The sequence below is a fragment of the Sceloporus occidentalis genome, unplaced genomic scaffold (assembly GCF_023333645.1).
Source record: "Sceloporus occidentalis isolate IW3139 unplaced genomic scaffold, rSceOcc1.0.p SCAF_44, whole genome shotgun sequence".
Lineage (NCBI taxonomy): Eukaryota > Metazoa > Chordata > Lepidosauria > Squamata > Phrynosomatidae > Sceloporus > Sceloporus occidentalis.
Window position 1 is genome coordinate 3,804,423 of NW_028317024.1, and position 22,081 is coordinate 3,826,503.

The 22,081-nt window shown below is 45.0% G+C and overlaps 1 non-coding gene across 1 annotated transcript; it reads left to right on the forward strand.

Annotated features, from left to right (window-relative positions):
- The first annotated feature begins 6,873 nt into the window (after positions 1–6,873).
- LOC149289604 (small nucleolar RNA SNORA35) lies at positions 6,874–7,003 on the forward strand. Its single transcript, XR_016277332.1, has one exon. It is a non-coding gene; the product is annotated as a small nucleolar RNA SNORA35 (small nucleolar RNA).
- The last annotated feature ends 15,078 nt before the right edge of the window (positions 7,004–22,081 follow it).

The following is a 22,081-nucleotide window of genomic DNA, read 5'->3' on the forward strand; positions in this document are numbered from 1 at the left end:
CCGGGCGCCCGCGTCCTTGGCCACGTTCCGGTCGGGTCCCAACCCGTCGGCGGCGGAGGTCCTTACCCGGCGGCGTCCCCGCCGAGCAACCACGTCCTCGGCCTCACGGCACGGCATCTCCGTGCCGCAGGCCGCGTCCCCGGTCTCCGTTGCGGCGGCAGCCGCACGCGGCAGACGCAGGGAATAGCAGTATGGCGGGGGGGCGTGTCCTGCGGTCCCAGACCGCTGCTAGCAGCCAGGGGGGGCGTGTCCTGCGGTCCCAAACCACCACTGGCAGCCAGGGGGGCGTGTCCTGCGGTCCCAAACCTCACTGACAGCCAGGGGAGGGGATAGGGACTAATTGACAGCCACAGAGAGAGGAGGAGTATCAATTAGGCGGGCTATTTAAACCTGCAACCCTGTAACTTCATTACTTGGTTGTTCAAGTTCCCTACCGGATTCCTATACCCTGTAGCTGTTATTTCTCTATTTGGATTATATGGACTTTTGACCCTCGGCTTGATTCCTGGACTTTGTTTTTGGATTACCCCTTGTACTGCGAACCTTCTGATCGATTTACGGACTTTGACCCTCGGCTGGATGTATGGACTTTGTCTTTGGATTACCCTTGTTGTACTGTGCACCTTCTATTTGATTACACGGTCTTTTGACCCTTGGCTAAGATACTGGACTTTGTGTGTTGGATTGCCCTTACTTCACTCCCTTGCACCCGGTGTCTCTCTGCGCTGCGCTCCGAACCCCACTCAGCCTTGACATAACAACCAAGTCATATGGAGCCTGCAGGAGTCACCGATGCCTTCATGGCGCTCACGCAGCAGATTGCAACTTTGGCTCACACCATGCAAGGGCTGCAGGATAATCAACAGACCTTGCAAGCCCAGGTGCAAGCCCTACAAGCAGCTCCCATAGCAGCGGCTCCACCTGCACCTCCTGTCCCTCCTCCTATTGCCGACGCTATGGCCGCACAGGCACCTGACCCTCACGTACCGCTCCCTGACCGGTTCTCCGGGGACCGCTCCAAGTATAAAGCGTTTATTACCACCTGTGAATTGCTGTTTGCCCTTAAACCCAGGGCCTATGCCACGGATTTCGTAAAAGTGAGAACCGTCATTTCTTTGCTCATTGGAGCCCCTATGTCTTGGGCTCACCACCTTCTGCAGGCGGATCACCCGTCCTTGAATAACTGGGAGGACTTCCGACGCTCCTTGGATGCCTTATATGACGACCCTCACAGAACCACCACAGCGGAGACCGGTCTGAGAGTCCTCAAGCAAGGAAGGAGGCATGTGGAGGAATACGTAGCGGAATTCCGTGGGTTGGCTGTGGAAACTCAATGGAATGAACCAGCCCTTGTGCATCAGTTTCGCTTGGGCCTTTCTGAACAATTGAAAGACGAGTTAGCCAGGGTAGGCATACCAGGGACCCTGGAGGATCTGACTCAACTGGTGATACAGATGGACAGGCGCTTTCGGGAACGGCGTTCGGAACGGTCCGCCACTATTGGTCCTCTCCGTCCTATACCGTTTTTTCATACAACTCCTGCCTCTGCTCCAGCAACGACAGAGGAACCTATGATGATAGGTATGGCTCGTGGGCCGTTACCCGAAGCAGAAAAAGAAAGACGAAAGAAAGCCAACCTCTGCCTCTATTGCGGAGGCCCGGGCCACACTTCCTACCAGTGCCCTGCCTTAGCCTCCAGAGGTAAGCGTTCTCCACCTGTGTATCCTGTATTGTTTGGGGGCTTGTCTAGCCACTTATCCATCCCTGTCTCATTACAGTGGGACGGAAAAAGGATCCAGCAGAAGGCCACCATTGACTCCGGAGCCAGCGAATGCTTCATGGACCTTGCGCTGGCACGTGCTTCAGGTCTCCCAACCCAATCCAAGGCACAACCACTCACGATCCATCTGGTGGATGGCACCCCTATGAAATCAGGCCCAGTAACCAACGAAACCATACCGGTCTCCCTCACCGTTGGGACCGGACACCAAGAGACTCTATGTTTCAACCTGGCACCGTCTCCTTTGTTTCCCATAATTCTGGGGTTACCGTGGCTTCGCCGTCACAACCCCTGTATTGACTGGACTGCTGGTGCGCTGACATTCTCCTCTCCTCACTGTAACAGGCACTGTCTTCTCGATGCACGTTCACCTACACCCCACTTTGTTTCATCCACCGTGTCCACCCCGTCAACCAAGATACCCATACCCTACCAGGACTACGCTAAGGTCTTTGATAAAAAGGAAGCGGAACAATTACCACCTCATAGGGCGTATGACTGTCCGATTGATTTGATACCGGGTGCCGCTATCCCCTTCGGGAGGATATTCCCCCTGTCTGAACCGGAACTCAAGGTTTTGAAGGACTATATTGAAAGTAGTGTACGCAAGGGCTTCATTAGGCCTTCAACGTCACCTGCGGGTGCTGGTATTTTTTTTGTGGGTAAGAAGGATGGTGGAGTTAGACCATGTGTGGATTACCGTGCACTAAATAAAATCACCATTAAAAACAAATACCCGCTTCCTCTCATACCTGAGCTGATGGATAGGCTACGTGGGGCGTGCATCTACAGCAAGATCGACCTGTTAGGGGCTTACAATTTAGTACGTATAAGGAGGGGGGATGAATGGAAAACGGCCTTTCGTTCCCGCTATGGTCATTACGAATACAGGGTCATGCCATTCGGCCTTTGTAACGCGCCCGCCACGTTCCAGCATTTCCTCCATGACATATTTCGGGATTTATTGGACACCTGCGTAATAATATACCTAGACGACATCCTTGTGTACTCCTCGTCATTGATGGAACACCGGAAACACGTGCGACAGGTCTTGAACCGTCTACAGGAGAACCAACTGTACGCAAAGATTGAAAAATGCACCTTTGAAACAACAAGGATAGAATACCTCGGCTTCATCATAACCCCAGGTCACATCGAAATGGACCCCAAAAAAGTAGAAGCCATATTACAGTGGCCCACGCCAACATCGGTCAAAGCCGTACAGAGGTTTGTGGGTTTCGCCAACTATTACAGGCGGTTCATCAACAGTTTCTCCCGAATCATCCGTCCTATCACACAGTTGACCACCAAACAGAACCGTTTCCAGTGGACACCACAAGCCCAACATGCCTTTGAACTCTTGAAACAAAAGTTCACAACTGCACCCATACTCGTTTTGCCTGATCCAGAAAAACCTTATTTCTTGGAGGTAGACGCCTCTGAAACCGCAGTAGGCGCGGTGTTGTCACAAAGACACGGAGAGAAGGACTCCTTGCATCCTGTCTCCTTTTATTCCAAGCGCCTCAACCCTGCCGAACGCAATTATGGTGTAGGTGATCGCGAGCTATTGGCCATCAAGATGGCTTTGGAAGAATGGCGCCACCTGTTGGAGGGCGCTCAACATCCTGTCACAGTGTTCACGGATCACAGGAACCTCGAATACCTCCAGACAGCACGCAGACTCTGTCCTAGACAGGCTCGTTGGGCACTGTTTTTCACTAGATTTCCCCTACACATAACATACAGACCAGGCGCCCGCAATGGAAAAGCGGACGCTTTATCCCGGTTATATGATGAACAAGAAAAGACCACAGAGGCCGAAAACACCATCCTCCCTGCTGGCATCTTTCTTGCCTTCCGGACGTCTCTACTTCAGAAACTCCGAACCCACAGCACCCCTCAACCATCTCCGGTGTGTGACGTTCCTCTCCACTCTACTGACGGTCTCCTATACAGAGGCAGCCAGCTTTACGTGCCGGATCAAGTCAAACCCGACATCCTCAACGCCGTGCATGATCATCCTCTAGCTGGACATGGGGGTGTTCGGAAAACCTATGAATTGGCTAAGAGGTCCTTTTGGTGGCCTGAGATGAAACGGGACATCAGAACATATATCAAATCATGCGATACATGTGCCCGAGCCAAACAACAACCAGTCAAGGCTACTGGTCTCTTGCAACCACTACCTATACCTAAACGACCATGGGAAGAAGTGGCGGTGGATTTCATAGTGGACCTACCGGTATCCCAACAACATACTACTATCATGGTAGTGGTCGATAGGCTCACAAAAATGGCACACTTCATTCCTGTTCACCGATTGCCAACCGCCGCACAAACCGCTGACCTGTTTATCCGTCACGTTTTTCGTCTCCACGGCATCCCTAAGACAGTACTATCCGACAGAGGGGTGCAATTCACATCTCGGTTTTGGGCTGCATTCTGTAAAGGGTTACGTCTCAAGAGACTTCTTTCATCTGCATATCACCCCCAGACCAACGGGCAAACTGAAAGAATAAACCAGATTCTGGAACAGTACCTTCGTTGCTATGTGTCACACCTCCAAGACGACTGGTGCCCTCTGTTACCAGTGGCTGAATTTGTATACAACAACCAGGTACAGAGTTCAATTCGGATGACGCCCTTTCGGGCTAATTACGGGTATGACCCGCAGTTCCATGTGGACATACCTCCTACTGCCACCGTTCCACCAGCTGTTGATCGACTACAACTCCTACTACAGGGGTTTCAGACCCTACAGACCCACTTACACAAGGCACAACTGGATCAGAAAAGGCATGCTGATAAACGAAGACAAGCAGCACCCCTTTATCAAGTCGGAGACAAAGTGTGGCTATCCTCTGCCCACATCAAATTACCAGGACCATCAAAGAAACTAAGTCCAAAATACCTAGGACCTTTCACCGTTACCGCCATTTATGGTCCTTCGGCCGTTCGCCTTGATCTCCCTACCACATGGCGCGTACACCCCACGTTTCATGTATCCCTCATCAAGAAATGGTTCCCCGATACGCACCAAAGAAAACCACAAGCTCCTCCACCTCCCCCGGTCTCGGTGTCGGGTGCAGACGAGTACGAAGTGGACAGCATCTTGGATTCCCGTCATCGGTATGGACGCATAGAATACCTGGTTCATTGGAAGGGCTATGGCCAAGAAGAACGTACATGGGAACCTGCCTCCAACTTCCATGCTCCAGTGAAGATTCGTGCTTTCCATCTGGCACATCCTTCCAAGCCTGCACCTGCTCGCCCCCTGAGGTGGCGTCTCCGGGGGGGATCCTGTCAGGACCCTACCGGTAATCGGCGGGGGTCCTCACCCGGCGGCGACACCGCCGGGCGCCCGCGTCCTTGGCCACGTTCCGGTCGGGTCCCAACCCGTCGGCGGCGGAGGTCCTTACCCGGCGGCGTCCCCGCCGAGCAACCACGTCCTCGGCCTCACGGCACGGCATCTCCGTGCCGCAGGCCGCGTCCCCGGTCTCCGTTGCGGCGGCAGCCGCACGCGGCAGACGCAGGGAATAGCAGTATGGCGGGGGGGCGTGTCCTGCGGTCCCAGACCGCTGCTAGCAGCCAGGGGGGGCGTGTCCTGCGGTCCCAAACCACCACTGGCAGCCAGGGGGGCGTGTCCTGCGGTCCCAAACCTCACTGACAGCCAGGGGAGGGGTTAGGGACTAATTGACAGCCACAGAGAGAGGAGGAGTATCAATTAGGCGGGCTATTTAAACCTGCAACCCTGTAACTTCATTACTTGGTTGTTCAAGTTCCCTACCGGATTCCTATACCCTGTAGCTGTTATTTCTCTATTTGGATTATATGGACTTTTGACCCTCGGCTTGATTCCTGGACTTTGTTTTTGGATTACCCCTTGTACTGCGAACCTTCTGATCGATTTACGGACTTTGACCCTCGGCTGGATGTATGGACTTTGTCTTTGGATTACCCTTGTTGTACTGCGCACCTTCTATTTGATTACACGGTCTTTTGACCCTTGGCTAAGATACTGGACTTTGTGTGTTGGATTGCCCTTACTTCACTCCCTTGCACCCGGTGTCTCTCTGCGCTGCGCTCCGAACCCCACTCAGCCTTGACAGAGACAGGATATACTCATGCCTTCCGGGTATACGAGGGTAAGGATAGCTACCTTGACCCTCCAGGTTGCCCAGATCATCTGGGCACCAGTGCCAAGATTGTTTGGGACCTAATATTCCCCCTTATGAACAAAGGCTACCACTTGTATGTAGATAACTTCTATACAAGCGTCCCTTTGTTCAAGCTGCTGTATTGTTTCGATACGGTAGCTTGCGGTTCTATAAAAAAGAACCGCTTGGGTTTCCCACAACGCCTGGTACGAACCCGGCTAGGAAAGGGGGAGACCTCAGCTCTACGCCAAGAGGAGCTTTTGGCATTGAAGTTCAAGGACAGAAAAGAGGTGTGCATGCTGAGCACCATCCACGATGAGAGAACCGTGGAGGTTTCTGTCCGTGGCAGAGCTGGGGTCACTACAAAGCCAGTGTGCATCAGGGCCTATAACAAGCACATGGGTGGAGTTGATCTGTCAGATCAACTCCTACAGCCCTACCTCATTATGAGGAAGACAAAGGCCTGGTACAAGAAGGTTGCAATTTATCTAATGCAAATTGCAACCTATAACGCTTTTTTGCTGCACAAAAAAGCAGACACTGGGCTGAAGCTGTCTTTTTTGCAGTTTCAGCTCGAAGTAATTTCAGGTATCTTGTACCGTGATGCACCTGGTCCCGAAGTAGTGATGGGAACCAACAGAATTGGGGCTACCCATTTTATTTTTAAAATCCCCCCTACAGCAAAGAAGCAGAATCCCCAAAAGAGATGCAGGGTATGCTACAGCAGGGGGCAAAGAAAGGACACCACATTTTACTGTCCAGATTGCCCTGGAAAACCTGCACTCTGTGTCGGTGACTGCTTCAAGCTGTATCACACAGTTTCCCATTTTTAATTTTTTTTTTGTTCCTGCTCCATTTTTGTATTTTTTTTTAATTTTTTGTTACATTTACTGTTTTTTAGCTTTTATTTGCTCCACCATTTTTAAGCGTTTTTATTTGCACTGTCAAGTGACCCCTGTGTCCATTCCGTGGCATGAGGGACCACTTAAGGTGCTAGATCAAATCCCTTCTTGGAGATAGGCCAGGCTTTCTTGTAACCTGTCCCTACTGATAGTTGGGTACAAGCATTTTTCTTTACCCAGATGTAAAATTCCTACTGAATTTGAATTGCTCATGTTCCAAATGTGGCCCTTTTGCCCCCAAACAATCTGACAAACCCATGCATGTGGGGTATCAATGTACTCAGGAGATGTTGCTGGACACATATCTGGGTGTTGTGTGACAGCAACATATACCAGGAGCTGTAATTTCACACCTGAAGTACAAAGTATGTGAAAAAAACACCAAAAACAATTACTATCCCAAACTTTGACAAGGGTTGGTGGTAGGATTAGTGCATGGAAAGGGTTAAACTATCAGCATCTAAAATACCCTGGGGTGTCTAGTTTTCAAAAATATATGGTTTGGTGGGGTAAATTTAATTTGCTGGCTTCAAAGATGCCCCAAATACCACATAGAGACAGAATTACCAGATTCAGAGAAAAATGGTTTTGAATTAGCAAAACGCTACTTGTACTTATTGCCCCATAACGTGTAGAAGAAAGCAAAAAAACATAAAAACATTGGGTATTTCTAAACTCGGGACAAATAGTAGAATCTATTTAGCAGGTTTTTTCAGTAGTTTTTTATGATGAATAAAAGATTTTTCAAATAAAAGTGAGAAAATGTGTTTTTTTTTCAATTTTTCGTCATATTTTATTATTTTTATTATAGGAAATTACATCATATGAAAAAAATTTTGGTGTCTGAAGAAAGCCCTTCTTGTCCTGAAAAAAACAATATATAACTTGTGTGGGTTTAGTAAATGGGTTAAGAGAAAATTACAGCTAAACACAAACACCGCAGAAACGATAAAACAGCCATTGTCACGAAGGGTACAAAAAGTAAAATCAGCCTTTGTCACGAAGGGGTTAAATAATTTTCATGATTGATATGTTGGAAGATAAACAGAACATTGGTTTATATTTAATATTTTTATACTTTTCTATAATGCCTTTACGCTGGCAAAAGGAGTATTTTAAGGTGCCAATTCTTCAGCAATTATTGCTGTCGGACGCCAGAGTTCTCTAAGTATTTTAATGCATCTACTGGCAGAATATCCTTGTTATAAACATTCTCCAACATGTACAATGTTGTGGGTGTAGGCACTTATAATACCTATAGATCCAGTGAAATATACAAATCAATAGCACTGTAGGTGATACATACAATCTCATCTAAGTTTGGTCTTATCTAAGAGCAGTTTCATAGTCTGCTTTATTTATGTTTGATTATGGTCACATTTAATCTGGAACTTAAATCCAAATGCATAATTTTATTATCCTTTAATACTAGTAAAGAGGTTATAATCATTTAGGAGAGTAGTGATTTTACTTGTGATATTGGAATTATTAAATTCCTTACCTGGAAATAGCAAATTTTGGTACTGTGCAAATTCAGATGCAGGTTTCTTCACCTTGCACAAATAATAGGCATACCTAGGAGCTTCATAGGGCATGCTACCCGGAGCTCTCCCTCTTCCAAAGCAGTGGCTTTGTGAAGAGATGTGGTTTGTTATGGGAGGGATAGGTCTCTGTCCCAGAGAAGGAAAACGGTGATTCAGAGACCTAGAAAAGCAGTGCTTCATCCAGAGACTGAGTCAAACCAGAGTATAGTAATAATTTGTCCTGTTTTTCTTACTTTTGTAGGTGGAGGTATTGTATGTAGCTTTTGTTTTTACCAGTTCTAATCTTAGATAAATTGCTATTCTGCCTTTGTGAAAATAAATCAGGTGTACCAGCAAAACAAAACATAAGCATAATGCATGAAGAAAGTCAACACAAAACAGCAGCATTTGTTTAGTGATAACATGGAAACATGGTCTATAAACACCCCAGGCTACTTGATTTTGTGCATTTGTCACTTTACACATAATATAACCAAATCTCGGCTTTTCAAAAGTAAACTCTGCCAAGGACTAAAATGTACAGTGTCTTCACTTAGCAGAAGTACCGTATTTCCCCATGTATATGACGCACCTTAATTTTGGGGCCCGAAAATTACACTTCTATCATGCCCAGGTTCCAGGATGAGTGTGATGTTACCTGTGCTGGGCATGATAGGAGTGTTACTGCTGTTAGCAATCATGTATATTTAATATAGCAATCACACTCCTATCATGCACAAGCAGCCAACACATTGTCAGGACCCAGGTAAGCAGGTCGGGTGGGAGCCCAGTAGCAGGGGACACAAGGGGTTCCGTTTGTACCCCACGATGCATGACGGTAAGTGGGATGGTACGGACAGGCGCAATGAAACACAGCACAAACAGGATACTTGGAAAGGTACTGTATTGATGAAGGTGATAGGACCAGCAAGTAAAGGCAGTAAGTCTCTAGGCAGGATGCCCACTGGCAGGGCTGACGGATACGGAGGCCCACGGGATGGGCTGACGGATACGAAGGCCCACGGGATGGGCTGACGGCAGGAAGCCCACTGGCAGGGCAGACGGGTACGGAGGCCCACTGGCAGGGCTGACTGCAGGAAGCCCACTGGCAGGGCTGACGGATACGGAGGCCCACTGACAGGGCTGACGGCAAGTAGCGCACTGGCAGGGCAGGCGGCAGGAATGCAGGTACAGGCAGGAATGCAGGTACAGGCAGGAATGCAGGTACAGGCAGGAATGCAGGTACAGGCAGGAATGCAGGTACAGGCAGGTAGTCCAGGTACAGGCAGGTAGTCCAGGTACAGGCAGGTAGTCCAGGTACAGGCAGGTAGTCCAGGTACAGGCACTGGTTCAAGGCCAAAACAGAGCAGTCTAAACACTCCAATGCAAAGGCCCCGACTAAAGGGCAGGGCAGGTTAATAAAGGCAGGTTCTACTCAGGTGATCAGATTCAGATGACCTGGTAATCTGATCCTGAGCACTCCAGAGGGAGGGGGAAGGTGGCCATTAGTGGTAGCAGCAGGACTACAGCAAAATAAATCATCCATGGTCCGGGCTAGTAGGGTGGAATCCTGACATATCCCCACCGCTAGGAGCAACCTCCGGGTGCTCATAAAACGATATGGCAGTAGTGTCACCGTCTGCGGCGGGACATCTTAGTTCTGGCACGTAACGCTTCTTCAAACACATGCTGATCTTCACGGCGTATTATAGTTCCGTTGGAAGCCACTACACAGTCTGGTGGCAGCGCCTCAGGTGTGCTGGCCTGGGTGTTCCAGACGTGACTGTCCCGGTAAGTACAGAAATCGGACAAGGCAAGCATTCGCCAGGGGATAGGAATACCCCCTGTACACAGAGTCCCTCTGAGTGGTGTTGGCTAATACTGGGACTGGACTGGGTGGAGGCAAGAACGGAGGAAAGCGTACCAGATCTCTGATCGCGCAGCTGTTGTTCGTACCGGTTAAGGTCCTTCCTGTGCACGATCCTCCCATCGGATGCTAAGACATTACTGGGAGCCCCAAGGGAGTGTCTTGCAGTTTGGGGTTCCTTGTTCTTATTCCTATGAGTGATGGGAGTGGTAGTCCCAACCGCACAAACAGCTGTGGTGTTTTTGCTCTCGGGTGCGTAAGCCATCTCATCCTCTAAGGGAGCATAGTCCATGTCAGACCAGTCAGGCTCGTCTGACATGATCTGGAGATCTTCTGACATGGCTTCAGATGGCGTAGGTTTTCCTGGTGCCGTGACATGAAAAGCCTCTGGTTCACCGGGCTGAGGAGGAGACGGGGTGTGCTCCAGCTGTGACAGGTTGCTGGTGTCATATACAGGTTCCTGGGCATGGGGTTGGTCAGTGTGGTTTACAGACGGTTTAGCTGGTTTCAACAGACAATAAGTTATTCTATGGCCAGTCTCTCCACAATAATAACACAGGTTGTCCTCTCGTCTTTTCTGTCTCTCTTCCTTGGTGAGTGGCTCACGCTTGAAGCTCTTCTTTGGAGCTCTTACCTGTGGTCTCAGTCTTTGGCTTCGATTTGGTGCTATCACATTCTAACACAGTCCGTACAGATTTACAGAGCTGAAGCAGACACTCTACTAGTACTTCTAAAACTGCGGTTATCCCCGCAGACTCCTTGGTATGGCCTTTGCATTCTGTCAGGACCCAGGTAAGCAGGTCGGGTAGGAGCCCAGTAGCAGGGGATACAAGGGGTTCCGTTTGTACCCCACGATGCATGACGGTAAGTGGGATAGTACGGACAGGCGCAATGAAACACAGCACAAACAGAATACTTGGAAAGGTACTGTATTGATGAAGGTGATAGGACCAGCAAGTAAAGGCAGTAAGTCTCTAGGCAGGATGCCCACTGGCAGGGCTGACGGATACGGAGGCCCACTGGCAGGGCTGACAGCAGGAAGCCCACTGGCAGGGGTGACGGGTACGGAGGCCCACTGACAGGGCTGACGGCAAGTAGCGCACTGGCAGGGCAGGCGGCAGGAATGCAGGTACAGGCAGGTAGTCCAGGTACAGGCAGGTAGGTAGGTAGTCCAGGCACAGGCACAGGCACAGGCACAGGCACAGGCACAGGCACAGGCACAGGCACAGGTTCAAGGCTAAAACAGAGCAGTCTAAACACTCCAATGCAAAGGCCCCGACAAAAGGGCAGGGCAGGTTAATAAAGGCAGGTTCTACTCAGGTGATCAGACTCAGCTGACCTGGTAATCTGATCCTGAGCACTCCAGAGGGAGGGGGAAGGTGGCCACTAGTGGTAGCAGCAGGACTACAGCAAAATAAATCATCCATGGTCCGGGCTAGTAGGGTGGAATCCTGACACACATGCACATCACTTTCAGCCTCCCTGTGCCCTGCCCCCCCACCCTACTTACACCCATGCTATCACACACATATTCATTCATTACCTCATTCACGCAGACTCAAACACCCTCCGCCACCCTTACTTGAACTGCAGATCTTCCGGTGCCGCTCGCAGACTTTGTTTCCCTCTGCGTTGGTAGAACTCTGAGTGAACTTCTCTTGTCCCGGCCAGAGGAGCAGGAGCAGGAATGGGGCGGAATCATGTGATGTGATGTACATTCACATGACTCCACTGGATTCCTGTGTCTCCTCGACGGAACAAGAGACGCTGCTGAGCAACACAGAGGTAAGCGGAAAAAAAATAATCCACTGTATAAGACGCACTCTGTTTTTACATCCCAAATTCTTTACAAAAAGGTGCGTCTTATACATGGGGAAATACGGTATGTAATTTCTCTTTTCTTAAATCATATAGGAATTTTGTGTTAGTTTAATATACAGCAACATCTAACAGACTTCTGAGCATTCAATTTAATTTCAAAGAAAAATGAAGTGAGTCAGATAAGCATCTAGCCATTACATCTGCAGCAAAAGTAGAATTCTCTATTTATTTTGCTTTTATCTTTAGTGCATAGTCAAAAAAAATTTTTTTTTCAACAAACTGGAAAAGTAGAAACAATTGCGCTTAGAGTGTAGACCATAATAGGTTGTGTTCCTTTTAATTAATTCACTTTTGCAAGATTTTCTGGTAGATTTCAGGAAGAACTATGCCAGTTGAATGTAATGTATTTTCTAGGCTGATAAGCATGCAATCAGCAACATTTGGAGAGAGTAGAAACCCAGATAACAATAACCACACCTAAGAACTTTCTGGGTTTGAAAAGAAGTTTCTTGGTGAAGCCGTGCTTCCCAGGTCTGACTTTGAGTTTTTGTTTCTCTAGATTGCTTCCACATCTGTCTTACCAAAACGATGTTTTTATTCACCAAAGAACATGGTTATATTTTATTTTGCTGTACACACATTTAACTGACACCTTCTAAGTATTTTCATTTAATAACTGTGCCCATTTCACAAACGTTCACTATAATTTGTTTAAAAAACACATTTTGTCATTAATTGTAAATCAGGTCACCATTAATGTTCTGTTTCCCATATTTTGTCCATTTCATTTGCAAGCATTAAATATTGACAGTGCAAATAAAAGATAAAAGATGGATGCCTCTTACACAAATAAAATATATTATCAGGATGGTGCCTTTGTGTCCTTGGTAAGGAAAGTAAAGTCAAGTTTCCCCACACTTACACACCCTTACATACATTAATTCACATATCTGTCAACTAACGTTGCATAGATCCTGTCTTCCACCCAGGCTAGCGTGCCCATGTATTATTATATATTTCCACAAAAAAAGAATTCTATATCAAAAACATATTTTGAAAAAGAATATATATATATATATAATATATTGATCATGAACCTCACCAGCAAGTCATTATTATACAGCACATTTAAAGATACTGTATAATGCTAAAAAAACATTATTTCACATTATTTTACATGTTATTTAATTATACACCAAATAACAATGAAATAAACGTGATACTATTATTTAGTGGATTATACTTTATACGGAAAACATGTTGCCTCATGGAGCATTGAATTGTGTTTTATTTTAATCGTAGGGGTTTTAGAGTTGTTCCAAAGTTCATACTCAAAATAATTAGCATGGTCTGTACTAATAATCACACTACTTCCCACAAAAGAGTTCTTGTGTTCACACACCAGGTCCATTACCTGCTTCAGTGAACCATCCTGTTGTTAATTTGCAGATCTTTCACCCCTAGGTGATGGAAACATCTACCCTCTTTTCAGTCTTCCATTAAGTATCATTTTCATTACTATGTATAATTCATGAGAAATTTAGTTTTTCCCGTTAACTCCAGACAGACCTTTGTTTTTTACATTGCAGATCAACTGGAAATGGTCACACTGCTTTTATCTAAAATTAACAATTTCTTGATTTTCATCTATTCAATTAAATGTCTAGATTAGATCAAAATAACCCACAAAAAAACTTTCATCCGTAATTCACCCAATTTTACATAATTTTTTTTTTTTTAATAGGCTAGGATGATGCTTTCTCTAGGGTTTGGATGGAAATAGCAAATGCAATGCAATGTTTGAATAGGTTGGTGCTGCTTCTCTTACAGTAAACATTATACTACTTCTTTAATCAAAGTAATTCTTTACAGGCTACAGGATGCTCAGCAGCTTGATCTACATTTGAATGAGACTGGTCTATGGTTAAGTGGCATCCAATAAACTGGCAGTCAAAGGTTTATGATTTGGTGAGAAATACTCTTTGGGAACTTTACCCTTAGCTAAGCAAGTGGAACTCAAATAAAACACTGCTGTGGGAGAATAATGCATTCTTTTCTCACCACCTTCGAGGCATCTGTCATGTGTCTGCTTCTAACCTCCCTGATCTGCAGGTGTCAGTAGCACTGACTCGGTTAAAGTGGTTACAATTAAAACCACCACCTGCGCTGGGAATGAGTACGCAGTTTTCCTGGTACTGTAATTCTCATTAGTCTTTGCTATCCTATATTGTCCTATATTGATTACTAATCTTACTTTATAGTTTAAACTGATGCAGCTACTGCTAGCATTTACAGATGTTAAAGACCTATTACAAAACTTGTGCGTGTAGATCAATAAAAAAATTATATATATTTTTGAGGGAGTTTTAAACAAAAATAAAAGAAATGAAAATCGGTCCTACTATAAAAGATTTCTTTCAGTCTACCACTATCTAAGGTAATTAAATATTAAAACACATTTGCCTTCAGTACTTTATATACCGTATTGGCTCGAATATAGGCCGCACTCCCCCCCCCCACTTTAAGTCTTTAAAGTGGGGGTGCGGCCTATATTCGGGGTCTAGCGCCCGACGCCCGGGACATGCAGTTCCGGGCGCCGGGCAGGCAGCAGGGTTAGGATACAGATCCCCCGCAGCGGTGCAGGGGACCTGCATCCTACTCTCTGATATGATCAGACAGCCTCCCCTGCCAGCACTTCCCACGGGGGGAGTGCCGGCATGGGAGGTTGTCTAAGCACATCGTGCAGACGTTCATTGGCAGCAGCGATGCGCGTAAACAGCCTCCGCTGCCAGCACGTCTGCACGATGTGCTTTAACAATCTCCCTTGCCGGGAATTCCCACGGAGGGAGTCCCGGCAAGGGAGATTGTTAAAGCACATCGTGCAGACGTGCCGGCAGCGGAGGTTGTTTACGCGCATCGCTGCTGCCGGTGAACGTCTGCACCATGCGTTTTACCTCTGCCCCCAAGACTTACCAGAGCAGACTCCCGGGTGTCTTGCGGGGCCGGCGGGGACACCTACGCAATATGCGTATACAACTTCCGGTGCCGCCACATCCGCTGAGTCCCGGCACCGGAAGTTGTATACGCGTATTGCGTAGATGTCCCCCGCCGCCCCGCAAGACACCCGGGAGTCTGCTCTGGTAAGTCAGGGGGGGGGCAGAGTGGCAGCATATCTCGGGGGGAGGAGGAGGAGGACAGTGGCAGCATATCTCAGGGGGGACAGAGTGGCAGCATATCTCAGGGGAGACAGAGTGGCAGCATATCTCGGGGGGGAGACAGAGTGGCAGCATATCTCTGGGGGGGGAGACAGAGTGGCAGCATGTCTATTAAAAAAACGTTTTCTTTAAAAAAGCACCAAACTTTTAGGGTGCGGCCTATATACGGGGGCGGCCTATATCTGAGCCAATACGGTATTTGTTTTTATCAAACCAACCTCAGTATGGTTCAGAAATTGTATTAGTTCTGCCGGGCTAGTATATTCGTTTCTGGTTGCCTGTGGCCTGGATATTATTGATGTATCTTACTGAATTGTTGGGTTCATCCTCCTTTAACCTTGGCGTGCAGGGCAGGACTGGCCCACTGGGATACCGGGAAATTTCCAGGTGGGCCAGGCGGCTGGCAGACCAACACTCAAAACAGTCGCCAAGCGGCTGCGAGCGGGATTGAAAGCACCTGCTGGACCGCCCTCTTCAGCCGCCGGCGCCTAATGAAGTTAAAGGGGCTGGCGGGCACGCACCGCGCTGCCCAATGTGGCAAGCCTGGGGGCAGATGTGCATAACTGGGGTGGCAGGTTGGCAAATAAAAGGAATTAAAAACAATTTTTTTTTTCTCAATAATCGCTTTTATTAAATATGAAAATTTTTTTACATGAATTAATAAAGAAATAAAAGTTTCTTACAAGAATATCATAAGGAATAATGTGATCACTGTTTTTTCCACTGAATAAAATGGAACTTTTTAATCTAAAAATGTTTGCAGAAATGATTCCATTATGTCTAATGTATTTCATTTATTAGTGCCTTTTAACACTTTTGCTTTCTGGCATTTTAATACAAATAACGTGATAAAAAAGAATGTTTTATAGTTATTTGTATGGCAAATAGTGTGACTTGGGTACAAGAGCTTGACTGCGAGATAAGCTATATGGGGCTGGTCTCCAAATGTTTCCAGGGCTGCTTTTCACTCCCAGTCCGGCCCCGTTGGTGTGTATTGTTTTGATTATAGAAAGTTATCATGTGGCTACTTTGCTCTGAACATTAGCCTGCTCTGTTCATTGATCATAATATCTGCATTGCTTGTCCTTTACCCTACATCTGGCCAAAGTCCTCCTTGATCAAAGTGCCTCAAAAACCCAACTGCACCTAACTAGAAGCCAAAATGCATACCTGGAGTACCTTCTTGCATATATATATATGTGAAACTTGCCTCACATTTTGGTTTTGGACTGCGTTTAGGACTGGGATTAGTCTGATACTCTGATTTAGAATTGTTTCTCTGTGATAGCATTTGAGCTAAATTTGAGGCTGTGTGCTCTCTGCTGAGATAGGCTTTCCCTCTTACCCCAGAATACATGTTTCTCCTGGGTTTTGCTGGGTTGTGTACGTTATATTTAGTCATCACTATAATATCATGTATAGCACATGTACTTTAAACAGTGTTTTGCAAACATATATTTTATTTAAAGCTACAGTACTTATATAACACTTGATATATAGACTATTATATAGTTCATCAAAGAACTATACATATTATTCAGTAAATGAGTTCACGCTAGAAGAATGTTCACTTAGCATTGGGTATTTCAAAGCCTTACTTGGTCCAAAGCATCATTCCTATGTACACTCTTATGAGAATTAAACAAGTCCTTTTGTTTCAGAACCATCAGGATAACATGCTGACACCACAGTATGCATATGCCTATAGTTGCTGTCCACATTTTATTTTTCCTCTCTGTCATTTGAAAAAGTTATATGATTTTTGGTGAAGACTCTTTAAAATGGTTCTTCAGGCAAGGTTTGTATGGTGATTACCCTGGTGTGTACAATGGGCACCAATCTAAAGAACAGAATACTGCAGATCTCTGTCATTATTACCTTTAAGTAACACCCCAGATCAGTGTATTGTCTTCTTGGTTGTTATCAAAAGTGATCATACCTTAGTATTGTCTAAGGCAGTTTGGTTTAATTCTAGGGCTTGAGGGCTGAGCCCACAGATTTTCAGGATGATGCACAACACATTGCTCATTGATAAGGAATATTCTTAGTTTGATCATGTAGTAGTAGATAAATGGTAAAATACTGACCTATGATGTATCTATTAATAGCAATGTATTTCTTACTGTGCTAAAAAAACCAGGGCATTATTTCACCTTCTACTTAACTTGAAAGATCTCTGACATTCTTGGCATCTGTGTGGCCACCATCATGTAAGCTTTAAAACAATTAGAATACCGTATTGGCTCGAGTATAGGCCGCACCCGAGTATAGGCCGCACCCTAAAAGTAAGGTGCTTTTTTAAAGAAAAAATTTAATTTAAAGTGTAATAGATATGCTGCCACTCTGCCCGCCCCCCCGAGACATGCTGCCACTCTGTGTCCCAACGAGACATGCTGCCACTCTGTGTCCCCCCCCGAGATACGCTGCCACTCTGTGTCTCCCCCCCCCGAGATATTCTGCCACTCTGTGTCCCCCCCGAGATGTGCCCCCCTCCCCTAGACTTACGAGTGCAGACTCCCGGAAGTTGTATACCGGCACCGGAAGTTTTTTTTTTATACTCAAATTCCGTTTATTGATGGTACAATAAATGCATGACAGTATCCACAGACATGGAAAGTAAACAATAGAGATACAAATTCCGACAGGATACAGAAGTATAAGCAGTGCTTACATATGGTGAAATATACAGCAAGTAGGCATAGCAAGACCTGCGCAGATAAGAGGTACAATGTGTATGTATCCTAAATTAAAAGAGTGGTGCAACAAAAAGGGCACCTAATTCGAAAGGAGTAACAGACGTCCCCCGTCGAAGCCTACACATCACCTGTGGAGTATTGCAGACTAAGGGAATAACAAAAGGTATCATCCTGAGAAAAAATGATCATAGAGTCCATAACAGAAAACAAAAAAAACATAAACATAAACATAAACATAAAGACGTATACCGCCGACCCACCAGTTATTGAGTCATAATCAGAACTTCAGAAAGCGAAAAACCAGTGTGTTGTGTAAGTGTAGGATTAATTCCTATGGAGAGAGGCCCAAAATTCTAGGGAACTCAGGAGAAGAAGTGAAATTCTTCCACCAAAACCACCGACGCTCATATTGGGGGGCTTTCCGGCACCGGAAGTTGTATACTGTTCTGCGTAGAATGGATGTCACCCGCCGGCCCCGCAAGACACCCCGGGACTCCGGGAGTCTCTACTGGTAAGGATGATTGTTAAAGCTTACCGCGCAGACGTTCACCAGCAAGCATAAACAACGTCCGCTGCCGGCACGTCTGCACGATGTGCTTTAACAATCTCCCTTGCCGGGACTTCCCCCGTGGGAAGTGTATCGGAGAGTAGGATGCAGGTCCCCTGCACCGCTGCGGGGGATCTGTATCCTAACCCCGCTGCCTGCCCGGCGCCCGGAACTGCATGTCCCGGGCGTCGGGCGCTAGACCCCGAATATAGGCCGCACCCCCACTTTAAAGACTTAAAGTGGGGGAAAAAAGTGCGGCCTATATTCGAGCCAATACGGTACTTTGTATAATCTTCATCGTATTCAATTCAATTTTTCTTTACTAACCTGGGACATTTTAAACCAGATTTGTCCAAATTTTACTGTTCAGTCAGAACGTTGGAAACAAACACTATTAATTGAATTATATAACACAACAAAATTAGGAAGGAATTTCAGGAAGGATGGGGGCCCAAAGAAAACCCCATGTGGACCAGGATTGCCGTATCCAAGCTTCTGCTGGGGTGCTGTGCACTTGGTTAATGTGATGTAAGAAAGTGACAAATAAGATTCATTTTAAAAAAAATATCTTAAAAACTCCAGTTAATAAATGTAGAGATCTCTTAGCTGGCAGTTCCTATATATAGTAAAGAATGTGAGGTAATGCAAATCACTTTCCAAATCCAAGCAAAGTTTTTTTTGGCTTTTCATATGCTGATATAGAAAGTTGCTTATTAACCGAACGTGTGACTATGTGCTAATCATAATGCTCTCTTTGTTTAGTTATATTGTTAGCCAAGGGCCATTTTCATTCCTTTGTATGTTAGCTATTGTCTAGATCAAGATATTACAGGTCAAAACCTTAATATTCACTGATCGCACAGAGAGCTAAAACTATGCCTGGGAAATATGCACTTGACTTCATTTAACCCTTTAGACAGGATTCTTATTAGGCAGCCGCTGTGAACATGTAATAAGGATTAAGGCTACCAGTTTAAATCATACTTAAGGTCTGAGAGTGTGGGGTAAATAACCATTTCATCCCACGTGGTTTTGTTAATTCTCAATCGGCGTTCTGTAATGTACCACATATTTAAATAAGGGCTTATGATTAATAAGACCCTCTGTGATTGATTTGGAAAGGGCGCTGTTTTATCATTTGATCTTGCAATCCGAATAACTGAGGACTTCTTGATCTTTTTCTCAATATATCATCCTTTGACAGACTATTAACAATCTGTTGACCTAGTGAAAAAAAATGGTGTTTCAATAAATGGAAAAATAGGATCTAATGTCTGCTTATCGATAAAATGTTCTTGCTGCACAGTTTCCCTTGTTTAACAAATTCAAGAGCCTGCTTATTGTCAATATCTGACCCAAAACCAATGATTCATGTTCCAAAGAAAATGCCACTTTTATATGTTTTTTTCCAATGGCTCTGTGTCTCAGCGTAAACCCAAGTTATTCCCCCCTCTAGTGCTGCTCTACATCTGGGTGACATGAAAGATAATTGCAGGATGCTTAAAGCCCTGATAAACTATGAGTTTCCTTGCTCTGAATCCCTTTGAAGTCACAGACAGTTTCATGATAATTGATAATCTAATCTCTGCCCAGCTAGTGTTTTTGAGTCTGGCTTGGAACACCAAGGATGGGAAATATTACTGAATATGTATTGATTACTTCATACAGAGGTCACTGCTTAGTGATTACGGTCCCTGCACAAGGTTCTTGTTAAAAATGAAATGTCTGCAAAATCGCAGTAATAAGTCCTTAAAGGTAGTAAAATCTGGGGAGTGTGAGGGGGGGGGGAGGAAAACATTTTTTTTAATTCTTGCTCCTGTTCCTTTAGGCGATACATGGCAATTACAATTGCGGACGCAATAAAAAAGTTGTTAATTACAAGCTTTATACCCTTGAAGCCCAATGTGGGAATGGAAGTCTAAAGGTTACAAACCGATCCTTTCATAACAATATAGATGTTGTGGGTGCTAACTTGAAGGAGTCCAACTCAATTATTACAGCTAAGGTAGGGTGACCAGAATTTCCCCTTTAACCAGGACACAAATGGAAAATGTATTCTGCAGGGCTACATTAAAATCCCTGTCGCCCTGTATAATGCATTTTATAAGTGTCACTGGTTTAAGAAGCCACCTGGTTACTTCAAGCTATGCCCTATTAATGATTAAAACACAAACACAGTGGTGTGTATGGATTTCCATCTACACCTGTATACCTAGTTTTTTTTGTTGTGAAAAAGATCGGTATCATCATTTTTACTGCATTTAGTAAGAATAAAAAATATTCCTCCGAAATCGATACAAGCCATAATAACATTTGCACAATTGCTTCAAGGAGACATTGCTGACAATGTGTATATATATATATATATATAAAATATCATATAATATAATTTTCATTAAGGTGGCTTTCAATCACTCTCCAAAACACTTACATGACCAGACAGGGTGTAATGGCATTCAGTCCCCCTTTAGGTATCACACAAGTGTTAAAAAGTTTGACAATTACAATTATTTCAGATGTTGGGTCTAGTTCATTGTTTGTTTTTTGTTTTTTTTGCAAGTAATTTATTCCTTTACAAAGAATTCAGAACAAGCAAATGTTTTAAAGTTATCGATTTCAGTGTTTAATAAACAAAATAAAAACCCAAAGAAGCATCTAACCAAAGATACACATTGTGTGCTTACAAATTTTTGCTTACAAATCTCCCTGTGGAAAAAAGAAAGACATTGGACACTACTTTGACACTACAATGGTTAACAACTGAGCTTTCATTTATAAATACGATATTACATAAAAAAGCAACCTTTGATCTGAGACAATTCAACTAGTTCCTCAAAAACTATTAGGAAGATAAAATGATGTCATGAAAGCCATTGACACATAATAACCCTACTTGAAGATACACTTCCTTGCTCCAAAATATATACTCATAACAAAAGTTGTCTATTCTGTTCAATGCCACAGGGACATTAAGGTTACAGCACACAATAATTCAATCTTCATGAATTTGCATCTTTCAAGACCTGAGCAGTACATTTTTCATGCTAACACAAAGTGGTATTCTACTACACCTTTGATTTGTTAAAATTACTTTAAAAAAAATATATATATTTAAGGCTACAAGGTGGGTGGCAATGAACCTTAAATAATCATTTAAATTGACTGTCCTTAACATTATTATTGATGATGATGTGAAACCTCTGGGGTACTTATAGGAACTTGAATATTGTGAGTCAGATAACAAGGCACATTCAGTATTCATAGAACATCTCTCAGCTTGTTGTTACAGACTGAAGACTTCAGTGGGCTTCCCCTCAATGAGGCCCTAGAAGATCTGGCCCACCCAAGGCCAGAAGAAGAAGACTGGGACTCTGCTCCACTGTGACCCTACACAGTTTTGGAGCACCGATCACCAAGGGTAGTAGAAGATGAAGAGCGTGGACCTAGGGTTCTCAAACAGAAAAAGAACATCTCTCAGCTTCCTTGAGCTGTCCACATTATAACAGGATCTCAATTGAACAAGGTAAGGGTGCATACAATATTGCCTTACTATTAAGGTCCATCTTGGGAGGT